We start from the raw sequence: 12,258 nt of genomic DNA on the forward strand, positions 1-12,258 counted from the left end.
TGAAATGAAACAAAGCGAACATTCTAAAAGAATAAAATGTAGACTGAACAGGAGAAATATCCTTTTGAGGCATACAACTCATACATTCTACATCTATTGTTAAATCACACTGTTCAGTTTTACATAATATCCTAAAATAGATATTCTAGCTTCTGTCTGTGACGTATGACACCTAGTAAAATAGCTGCAGTTAAGGCACTTGCCTTACAAACCCTATTATTATCTGCAGCTCTTACATTTAGTAGCAGTGCCAGTGCCTAGTAGGGGATATACAGAAGGAATTTAGCAGCTGACCACTGTGTCAGCTGGCACCATTTAAGGCATCTTAGACTGCTGATTCACATGTCCTTAGGGCTAGAGGAAATCTCTGGGCCTCTACATCTATCTGAATAAAGTTTAGTTGATATAAATGCTCTCACTGTTCAATATGCGCAAAATCCTTTCCTGTTCTGATGCTCCTATGCTGCTTCTGCCTTTATTCCAATACTATATAAATTTTGCTGGCTTTAGAGTAATAAAACTAAACATTTTAGTTTGATCGGGCTTATTGTTCTCATGAAGCTATGTAACACAGAAGTGAAACTTACAGTATAGCTATAGTGAAACTTTAAATTAGCTCTGGAAGTATTCCTGCTAGTCCCTCCAGTAGGTGTAGGTGTGTATTTCAGAGACAGACAGCTTTGAAGAACTTTTTGTTTGTCTGTTTAGACCTCTCATAACTTTTTTTTGTGATCATGCTAGAACTTAGATGTGAAGATTTTGTCTGTTTCTCTCTTAGAAAAGAGGATGAAAAAATTGCATGAGAAATCAGAACAGGCAGTTAAAAAAATATCTATGCTGCACTCTAAAACTGCACAATGTACTTAGCTTATCAGTAACAATCATGTAAGACAAACACAGATCTGAATACTGACTTAGAACACAAAGAATAATGTTTAAATATTTTATTCAGATAACAAAGTCATTCTACAGAAATTGTTAGTAAAGGCCAGATGGCATTTTATAGTAGAAAAAAAAATATATTTTGACCAAGAACCTCTCTAAACTTTACTAAGATGTTTGATTTTTCTCCTTGAAAATTCTCAGTGTTCATTGGAGGTGCTGAGGGGTCTGGAGCACAAGACTTATGAGGAATAGCTGAGGGAAATGGGTTTGCTTAGTCTAGATAAGAGAAGGCTCAGGGGAGACTCTATTGACCTCTACAACTACCTGAAAGGAGGCTGTGATGAGTTGGCAATTGGTCTCTTTTTCCAAGTAACAGCAGTAGGATAAGAGGGAATGGGCTCATGTTGTGCCAGGGGACTTTCAGGCTGGATATTACATATAATTTCTTCCCTGAAAGAGTGATCAGACTCTGAAACAGTCTGTCCATGGAGGCTGTTCAGTCACTGTCTCTGTAGATTTACATGAACTTAAAAACCTTTAGGTACAGTGCTAAAGGAACATGCTTTTGTGTACAGTACTGGTGGTAGGTGGGCAGTTGGGCTGGATGATCTTACAGATCTTTTCCAACCTTAGTGATTCAGTGATTTCACAAAAGAAGCACATGACTGAATCTCAAAATAATTTGATTCAGCTGAAGAATGTGCTTCAGCTAAAATCAATAATTTTGCTTATCTCATGGGAGTTTTTATGCAGTTTCCTTGTGTTTTCAGCCTCCCTGGAGAGCCAGGCTCCCAGGGCTGTGTGCATCTGCTTAGATGTATTTGTGACCAGAAACTTTTATAGAAAAAACATCTCACTATCTAGAGAGAAGACGATGCCCAAGAGGAGTGATCTGTGCAGAAAGTCTTGTCTTCAGAGGAAAAGAGGAACACAATACCTCAATGGCAATGTACATCTATAAATGCAGAGTTTTCACAGGTGGGGAAAAAAAGAAGGGGAAAAAAAAAAAAAAAATCTCCTGGAAAGAGTTCAGGAGGGCCACAGAGATGATAAAGGGCCTGGAGCATCTCACTTGTGAGGAAAGGCTGAGCAACCTGGCTTGTTCAGCCTTGAGAAAAGAAGTCAGAGGGAATCTTATCAATGTCCATAAATATCTAGGGTGTAGGAGGTTTAGGGACAAGGCCAGACTCTTTTCAGCGGTGTGTGGAAAGGGGGAAACAGCCACAAACTAAAGCATGGAAAGTTCCACACAAATGTGAATAAGAACTTCTTCACAGTGAGGGTGATGGAGCACTGGAACAGGCTGCCCAGGGGGGTTGTGAAGTTTCCTTCTCTGGAGATATTCAAGACCTGCCTGGATGCTGAGCTGTGCAATGTGGTCTATGGTGCCTGCTTTACAGGGGGTTTGGGCTAGATCATGATCTCTAGAGATCTTCCAGCCCCTACTATTTTGTGATACTGTGGTTTTTATTTTTTGTGGGTGGACAAAATGAAACTTTCTTGATCCTTGTTTAGATTTCTCCACTAAACAAGAAAAAAAGCAATGAAATTTGATATTCTGAGCTTGTAATCAGACCTGGCAAATGCTGGGCATGTATGCTGTCTTGCATTCCTTTCCCTGGTTCCCTGGGGTTTCATTCATGCTTTGCATTCAGGCAGCATGTGCAGCATGATCTCAAGATACCCAGGTTGCTGAGAATGGATGTGCCATAGAGCAGAGACTCAGATGTTGAGAAGGCAACAAACACAAACTCTCATTTTGCTACACTTTTCTTTGATGATCTGTGTATTTCCCTTTTTTGGTCACATTTTGTTACACATCCTGACATGAGAGCTCAGAGACTCTGTCCCCCTCCTCATAGCTGGCTGGGCATGCTGTCTCTCACAGACAGGCACATTAGCTGTGTGAAAATGAGAGTATGATTTCAGAAGTATCGCCAGTTCTCTGAGTTTCTGTAGTGTGAAGGCAATCAGACATTAAAAATTCTTTTCTTTTTTTTTTTTTCCCTTTTTTTTCCCTTTTTTTCCCTAAAACTCCTGAACAGCCAGCGTATAAAAGTTGATTTAAAATATCTCAGTTTGAATATCTAAGAACATATGTGATTGGAAATGAATTAACCAGAGACTGAATTCAGTGAAAGCACTTTAATTAAGTTTGGAAAAAAAAAAGTATGAAAAAAAATCTGCCAAATATTTACAAATGTGAGGTGATTCATGTAGGTTCAAAAAGCACACACCAACATCCACTTTTATCATGGATTATTATTATTTTTTTCCCCGGAACTTATATTATTTTGTTTGCTGATGGGACCATTGCTATCAAGAGTGCACAAAATCTATATGTAGGGAATATCCAGCTACTCCCAGCTTTGTCTCTTCTCTCAGGGAGTGACTTGGAGGAGTAGTAGAATTCTCTGAAGGAGAGGAAATCTGAACCATCTCAAACCCCCAAAAGTGATCACATGGGGTGAAGTAGTTCTCTATACTATATACCAATGTTCAGAAGATACTTATGGAAGCAGTTGCTTCTTTGGGGATCCCATCTTGCATTTTGTTTGAATGTTTATTTGCTCTGCCTTTCTGTCACATTCTATAGCATTCTATTTGTAAAGATTTTAGTCTTTCCAATGACCACAATATTTATGGCTGATACACATCCCTGTAACTAGCTGAGTGTGGAAAATGGCTTTCAAGTCATGCAAGTTGCCAGCATCACTACTAAACTTCTATGCATATCTCATGAAAGCTTTCAGTAATTTATTAGAATAGAGATAATTAAAAAACCTGCTTCTAAAAATGCTTATAAAGCTTATTCCTCCTTGCTACAAAGGATGACTGTTGGGCAGTCATGCTGTTCCACAATGAAACGCAGACTGCACCCTTTTCATCTCAACACAAGGTGGTACTGCAGTATGCGATGTCTTCATCTGCACCACTTTCTGGGGAAGAGAAGAATGTAATACTGAAAAAGTAAATCTGCAGGCAGTGTGTAAGTAAAGTAATTCGGAATGACTGATTCCTTATGAAATGTTACTTAAATAAATAAATAAATAAATATATACATACATACATATAAATATTTAATAACTCTAAGAGTATTGATATCCTATCTATGTATGATTCTGCATATTAGCATGATGCTTGATTTACTTAGAATTTACTGTCTGGATAGATACTTATCATCTTCAAGTACAAAACATAAAAGAGTTGTCAGATATTCTTCCAAAAGCTATGTTGCATTTCAGTGCACAAATATGAACACAATTCCACTTCAGGGAATGCCTGTATGCCCCACTGTTTTCTGTTGCCTCTGGATACAGCTCCAGATTCTTTACAGTGCCCCAAACTATGTTTTTGTTCATTACATACTCTTGCCCTTCCTGCCCACTTCCTGCCTGTCAATGTGATCATTATGGCATGGTGACTGTGGTAGAAATTTACAGTTGCCTTCATTAGAAAAATCTCTACAGTCATTCACTGACTTTATTACACACAAACTGTCACTTCATGCATCAGCTTAATATGAAAATAAATCTTTTTCTCTTTTTCCACATAAACATTAAATGATACTCCCAACTATTCCTCACTGAGATCTTTCCCTGTTTGTTCTTTCATTACTTACTAAGCAATTTTCACTCTCCTTTCTTCAAATGAAAAGAAAAAAATAAGCTGTACTGCTGAATTAAATTTTCACTTTACTGAGATAGCTAAGAAAAGTAAGTCATGGGAGAACTGCTCTCTATTACAAAATGCTATTATTTCTTCCAGTTGTTTCTATACTATTTTTCATTAGCAGATAATTATTTTTTTTAATTGTGTGTTAGAAGAATACAGGAAAATATTAACTCAATATCAACAAATAATTATTTCTGATTTGTTTAAATTATTACTGTGTGGATACAAACAATAAGAACTGGTGTTCTAAAGTAAGAGTGAAAAAAATAATTATTCTGGGGTCAGATACCATACAATTTTTATTTATTTATTTATTTATTAGGATGTGAGATAAATATAGCTCCAATATTAATAAAACAACATAAATTGATATGCCTCTCCGGAGGGCAGACTTCAACTTCTGTAGGACTATGTTGAGAGGGTCCCCTGGAGTGTAACTTTGGTGAGTGTGGGAACCCAGGAAGGCTGGGAATACTTTAAGGAAATTGTCCTAAAGTCGCATGAGCTGACTGTCCCAAAATCGCGAAAGATGAGCCGACAGGTGAGGAGGCCGGGCTGGCTGACCAAAAACCTTTGGCTTGATCTAAAGAACAAAAAGAGAGTTTACGGTCTCTGGAAGAATGGGGGAGCTACTTATGAGGATTACAGGTTTGTAGTGAGGCTGTGCAGGGAGAAAATTAGAAAGGCCAAGGCGCAGCTAGAACTGAACTTGGCTGCTAAGGTTAAGGAGAATAGTAGATGTTTTTATAAACACATCAACGGCAAGAGGAAGGCTAGGGAAAATCTCCATACCCTGTTGGATTCTGAGGGCAACTTGGTCACTGAGGATCGGTATAAGACTGAGGTACTTAATACCTTCTTTGCCTCGGTCTTCAATAGTTACGCTTGTAACTCCCTGGGAACACAGCCCCCTGCACTGGCAGATGGTAAGGGGGAACAAAACGAGCCCTGTGTGATCTGTGATGAGATGGTTCTGGACCTACATCGAAAGCTGGATGTTTATAAGTCCATGGGGCCAGATGGGTTGCACCCTAGAGTGCTGAGGGAGTTGGCGGATGTGGTTGCCAAACCACTGTCCATAATTTTTCGGTCCCAGTGGATTGGAGGCTGGCGAATGTGACGCCCATCTTCAAAAAGGGCCGGAAAGATGATCCTGGCAGCTACAGGCCCATCAGTCTCCCCTCGGTGCCTGGGAAGGTTATGGAAAGGATAATCTCAGGTATCATCATGGATGAACTAAAGGTCAGCCAAGGGATCAGGCCTAGTCAGCATGGGTTTATGAATGGTAGATCCTGCTTGACTAACCTGATTTCATTCTATGACAAGGTGACCCGCTTAGTAGATGAAGGTAAGGCTGTCGACGTGGTCTACCTGGACTTCAGTAAGGCCTTTGACACTGTCCCCCATAACATTCTGGTAGAGAAGCTGGCTGCCTATGGTTTTGGATGGGCGCACGCTCCGCTGGGTGAAGAACTGGTTGGATGGCCGGGCCCAGAGAGTTGTGGTCAATGGAGTGGAATCCAGTTGGTGGCCGGTCACAAGTGGTGTCCCCCAGGGCTCAGTGCTTGGGCTGCTTCTGTTTAACATCTTCATTGATGATTTGGATGAGAGGATTGAGTGCACCCTCAGTAAGTTTGCAGACGACACTAAGCTGGGAGGGAGTGTTGATCTGCCTGAGGGGAGAAGGGCACTACAGAGGGACCTGGATTGACTTGATCGATGGGTCAAGGTTAACAGCATGAGTTTCAATAGGGCCAAGTGTTGGGTACTGCATTTTGGTCACAACAACCCCAGGCAACTCTACAGGCTTGGGGAAGTGTGGCTGGAAAGCTGCCAGACGGAAAGGGACCTTGGTGTGCTGATGGACAGTTGGCTGAATATGAGCCAGCAGTGTGCCCAGGTGGCCAAGAGGACCAATGGCATCCTGGCTTGTATCAAGAATGGTGTGGTGAGCAGGACTAAGGAAGTCATCCTGCCCCTGTACTTGGCATTGGTGAGGCCTCACCTCGAGCACTGTGTCCAGTTTTGGGCACCTCAGCACAAGAAAGACATGGAGGTACTGGAGCAGGTCCAGAGAAGGGCAACGAGGCTCGTTAAGGGCTTGGAGAATCAGCCCTACGAGGAGAGGCTAAGGAAGCTGGGGCTGTTTAGTCTGAGGAAAAGGAGGCTGAGGGGAGACCTTATCGCGCTCTTCCAGTACCTGAAAGGTTCTTACAGTGAGAGTGCGGCAGGTCTCTTCTCACTAGTGACATGTGACAGGACGAGGGGAAATGGCCTCAAGTTGCACCAGGGCAAGTTTATTTTGGATATTAGGAAGAACTTCTTTACAGAAAGGGTGGTTAGGTACTGGAATGGGCTCCCCAGGGAGGTGGTTGAATCGCCATCCCTGGATGTGTTTAAGAGCTGTTTGGATATGGTACTCAGGGATATGATTTAGCAGAGGTTTTTTAGAGATAGGCTACTGGTTAGGCTGCGGTTGGACTTGATGATCTTCAAGGTCTTTTCCAACCTGGGTAATTCTATGATTCTATGATTCTATGATATTAACTAACTCACCTGTATGTGTCTTGCAATGGCTGTGAACTGATAATTAAACACATTCTTTCTAATTTTTCATTCTACACTTGGACTTTTCAGTATTTGAGAAAAAGACAATATCAGCAATGACTATAAACTCATCTACCATCTGTCCTTTTCTGTTTTGGTTAGTGTTATTACCATTAACTTATGCTAGTTTATTTTTACTTGTGATGTTTCTTGAAAACCACATGAATTCATATGCCATACCTGTATTGCTTTAAAAATTCAGATCTTTTAATCTAGCAGGTTCCTTGTTCCCTGATGGCATGTACCATACCACTTTAGACACTAAGCCTTCATATCTATTTCATTAGTTTTCCTTCAGTCCTATATTTTTTCTTAGTGATTTTTCATAAAACAGTTATTGTGTATGAGGTAAAAAGTGTATGCTAGAAGAAAGAACACTCATATTACGGATAGTTTTAAAACAATGAGTTAAAAATTCAGGAAAAGAATTTAAATCTGACCTAAGTTATAATGAAAGATGAGAGGAATGTACCCATTTCTTAAGCATTTTTCATAGATATGTGGGCTTTGCAACCCACATATCTACATATTGGATGCACTCTTTAATCACTAGCATTAGAACACTGCTTTGGGAAAGCATTCCCTAGCAGAAAATCACTAAAACCTGTGCCCCTTTTTGCATATTCAGTTTGACTTAAATAGAAACTGGGTGAACTTCTTCATAGAACTGAGTAAAATGTGATTTTCTGAATTATAATACAACTCACTGTGGTACAAAACCAAAACCTAATAGATTTATATTGAAAGTCAGTGCCAGTCTGGTTCTGGTTCGGTGAGGTGGACATGGTCAACTTCACAGCTCTACATATCATACCATAGAATGGCCTGGGTTGAAAATGACTACAATGCTCATCTAGTCTCAACCCCCCTGCTATGTGCAGGGTTGCAAACCACCAGACATGGCTGCCCAGAGTCACATCCAACCTGGCCTTGAATGCCTCCAGGGATGGGGCATCCACAACCTCCTTGGGCAACCTGTTCCAGTGCATCACCACCTCTGGGTGAAAAACTTCCTTCTAATATCTAACCTGAACCTCCCCCGTCTTAGTTTAAAACCATTCTTCCTTATCCTATCACTATCAACTCGCATAAACAATAATTCCTGTTCCTGTTTATAGGCTCCCTACGAGTACTGGAAGGCCACAATGAGGTCTCCCTGCAGCCTTCTCTTCTCCAAGCTCAACAAACCCAGTTCCCTCAACCTTTCCTCACAGGAGAGGTGCTCCAGCCCTCTGATCATCTTAGTGGCCCTCCTCTGGACCTGTTTCGAGAACTCTGTGTCTTTGTTGTGCTGCGGGCCCCAGGCCTGGATGCAGTACTGCAGATGGGGCCTCAAAAGAGCTGAGCAGAGGGGGACAATCACCTCCCTCTCCCTGCTGGTCACCCCTCTGTTAATGCAGCCCAGAACACAGTTGGCCTTCTGGGCTGCAAGTGCACACTGCTGTCTCATAGAATCATAGAATCATAGAATCACAGAATGACCCGGGTTGGAAGGGACCTCAAGGATCATGTAATTCCAACCCCCCTGCCTAGCAGGGCCACCAAACATACACCTTTACAAGATCAGGTTGCCCAGGGCCCCATCCAACCTGACCTTGAACACCTCCAAGGACGGGGCATCCACAACCTCCCTGGGCAGACTGTTCCAGGGCCTAACCACTCTACTAGTAAAGAACTTCCCCCTAACATCCAACCTAAATCTTCCCTCCTTCAACTTGGATCCATTTCCCCTAGTCCTGCTATTGTCAGCTCTTTCAAAGAGTTTACTCCCCTCCTGGGTGTAGGTTCCCTTCAGGAATTGAAAGGTTGCAATGAGGTCACCACCACTCGTTACCGGCCTCCACCTGGACATAGAGCCATTGACCACCACCCTCTGTCTGCGGCCTTTCAACCAATTTCTTATCCATCGAGTCGTCCACCCATCAAATCCACTTCCCTCCAATTTGGAGATGAGGATGTGGTGGGGGACCATGTCAAAGGCCTTGCTTGGGTCCAGGTAAATGACATCAGTCGCCTTCCCTTCGTCCACCATCGCCGTCACTCCATCATAGAAGGCCACAAGATTAGTTAAGCACGACCTTCCCCTGGTGAAGTTGTGCTGGCTGTCTCGGATCACATTCTCATTCTTTATGTGATCAAGCATGTTGTCCAGGAGGATCTGTTCCATGATCTTCCCAGGCACAGAGGTGAGACTCACCGGCCTGTAGTTACCCAGGTCCTCCCTGCTCCCCTTCTTGTAAATGGGAGTGACGTGACCCTTCCTCCAATCATCCGGGACCTCACCTGACAGCCACGACTTCTCAAATAAGATGGAGAGCGGCTCAGCAACCACCTCAGCCAGCTCCTTCAAGACCCTGGGATGCACGCCATCTGGCCCCATAGACTTGTACACATTCAGTCTAAGGAGGCACTCTCGGACTTGCTCTGCCCTTACAATGGGGAGGGATTTACCTCCTCGGTCCCCACACAGAGGTTTGGGGATGCAGGGTTTAGGGACGTGAAAAAGACTAGAATCCTGGCCACCAGTGAAGACCGAGGTGAAGAACTCATTCAGCACCTCAGCTTTCTCTTCATCTGTTGAAGCCAGTTCTCCTTTTAAATTTACCAAAGTAGGTACGCCCGTTTTGGCCCGTCTCTTCTGGCCAATGTACCTGTAGAAGGTTTTCTTATTGTTTTTCACATCCCTTGCCAAGTTCAGTTCTGCCTGTGCCTTGGCTTCCCTGATCCCACGTCTGCAAGTCTGGACAGCATCCCTGTATTCTTCCCAGGTGACACAGCCTTGTTTCCAGAGCTTGTACACCCCTTTCTTCATCCTCAGTTCTCTCAGCAGGTTCTTACTGAGCCATGCCGGTTTCCTACCTCGCCTGCCCACTTTCTTATTCAGTGGAATGGAGACCTCTTGTGCTTCCAGAAGGGCATCCTTGAAGAGCAGCCAACTCTTCTCAACATCCTTGTCTTTGAGGGCAGCACGCCAGGGGATCTTGGCCAGCAATCCATTGAGTATCTTGAAGTCTGCTCTTCTAAAGTTCAGCGTCCTGATCCTGCTCTTTGCCAGGCCCACATCGCTTGAGATCACAAACTCAACCAGGGCATGGTCGCTTGAGCCCAGGCAGCCTCCAACCTTGACGCCTTTGATGATCTCCTCTGCACTGGTGAGCAGCAGGTCCAGCAACGCTTCACCTCTGGTCGGTCTGTCCAATACCTGAACCAGAAAGCTATCATCAATGGATTCCAAGAGCCTTCTGGAGCTCTTGCAGCTCGCCGTGTGGTTATCCCAGCAAATGTCCGGATGGTTGAAGTCCCTCACCAGGACAAGAGCCCGTGAGCCAGACACCTCACGCATCTGGAGCAGGAAAGCCTCGTCAACAGCCTCCCCTCGATCAGGTGGCCTGTAGTATACCCCTAATACCAGATGACCTTTATTAGTCCCATCTCTAATCCTAACCCACAGGCTCTCAACCTGTTCATCACTGTTTCTCATAGGGAGCTCCTCACAGTTTATCCAATCTCTGACATAGAGAGCAACTCCCCCACCCTTCCTACCTCGCCTATCTCTCCTAAAGAGTCTATAGCCATCGATGGCAGTATCCCAATTGTGGGAGTCATCCCACCATGTTTCTGTGATAGCAACAAGGTCATAACTTTCGGAGTGCATCACAGTTTCCACTTCCTCCTGCTTACTCAGCCTGCGTGCATTGGTATAAAGGCACTTCAGCCAGGCTATCTGTCTCTCCACCTTTATAAGGGATCTAGGATCCCCTACAGCAGCATCCCCAGCATCCCCCTGCCCTACTCCCTCCCTTTGCACTCCGCCCTCACTGCCCACGGAGTTTGGTACAAGCCCTCAAATGACCTGTTCAATCCCAGTAGCCCTTATTTTGCCCCCTCCCCCCTTTGTTCCTAGTTTAAAGACCTGTCAATGAGTCCTGCTAATTCTTCAGCTAAGATCCTCTTACCCCTCAGGGACAGGTTGCTTGCATCAGCAGCCATCATGCCAGGTGCAGTGTAAATTGCCCTGTGGTCAAAAAAGCCAAAATTCTTGTGTCTGCACCAGCTCTTAAGCCATCTATTTAAGAGCTGGGTTTTTTGGATCCTCCCTGCACCCTTCCCTGGCACCACAGGCATAGAAGAAAAGACCACCTGCACCCCAACTCCTTCAAGTATTTGCCCCATCCCCCTGAAGTCTTTCTTGATAGACCTCAGGCTTTCCTTATCAACTTCCTCGCCGCCAGCTTGAATTATTAAAAGTGGATAACAGTCTAAAGGCCGAATCAACCCAGGAATTATCTTTGAAATGTCCCTGACCCGTGCCCCAGGAAGACAGCACACCCCTCTGCAGGTAGGGTCAGGCTGGCATATAGGGCCCTCCGTTCCTCGCAGAAGGGAGTCACCTACAACAACCACCCTTCTATTCTTACGGGTAGAAGTAGTCTTGAGGCTTGGGGGCGACCGTTTCACCTGAGGCAACCTCATGGGTGAACCTGTCTCCACACTCTCACTCGTCCCCCCCTCAAAATCCAGGGCCTCAAACCTATTACGCAGAGGCACCTGGGGAGCCAGGGATGGTCAGGATGGGGGATGCCCCCTCCACCGAGCAGGTACCTGTTTCCACTCCTCCTCCCTTCTCGAACTGCTGCTAGGGGAAAGAGAGCACAGGGGGCTCGCTGCAGCGCTATCAGCTAGCTGGTTCCTCTTTACCACCTGTTTGCGAGGTGGCAGGGGCTGACGTGCTCCATGAGGAGCCTTGGCTGTGTGCTGAGAACCTGAGGCTGAGGGGGACTGACACCACCAGTCAATCTCCCACTCACACTCTTTTATAGTCCTCAGCCTCTCCACTTCCTCCTTCAGGTCAACTATGAGGCTGAGAAAGTAGTTAACCTGATTGCAGCGAATGCAATCACTACCTCCCTCACAGAGCTCTGAAAGGGCCAGGCTCTGACACTCAGTACAGCCAGAGACCTGCACACCAGAATCTCGGGTTAGGGGCCCAGTCTGAGTCTCCTCAGACTTTCTTGTAGCAGCCTTCATATCAGGCAAGAGCAGGACCTCAGTCTGGGTCCTGCCCTACTGAGCCCGTTTAAATCTCCCTCT

This window comes from Excalfactoria chinensis, chromosome Z (genome assembly GCF_039878825.1).
Source record: "Excalfactoria chinensis isolate bCotChi1 chromosome Z, bCotChi1.hap2, whole genome shotgun sequence".
Taxonomy (NCBI): Eukaryota; Metazoa; Chordata; class Aves; order Galliformes; family Phasianidae; genus Excalfactoria; species Excalfactoria chinensis.